Source organism: Octopus bimaculoides, chromosome 10, assembly GCF_001194135.2.
Source record: "Octopus bimaculoides isolate UCB-OBI-ISO-001 chromosome 10, ASM119413v2, whole genome shotgun sequence".
Taxonomy (NCBI): Eukaryota; Metazoa; Mollusca; class Cephalopoda; order Octopoda; family Octopodidae; genus Octopus; species Octopus bimaculoides.
Window position 1 is genome coordinate 87,313,174 of NC_068990.1, and position 308 is coordinate 87,313,481.

Below are 308 nucleotides of genomic sequence, written 5' to 3' on the forward strand. Positions count from 1 at the left end.
TACATATATATATATATATATACATATATATATGTATATATATAATTTAACAAATATAAAGCAAATGAGAAGAGTTGAACAGCAACACCACCACTACCAGTAACCACCACGTCCACCACCTTGTGGTCATGTCATCAAAGCATTAGTTGGGGACTAAAATTGTATTTTTTACACATAACAGAAGAATGATAATATATGCTGCAGCCCTATCTGAAGAATGAAAGACACAGACAGAAAGACAACACTTAAAACATGGACAAAGTCTGGGGGGTTTTTTCCTCTTCTCTTCATTTTTTTTTTTTTTTTTT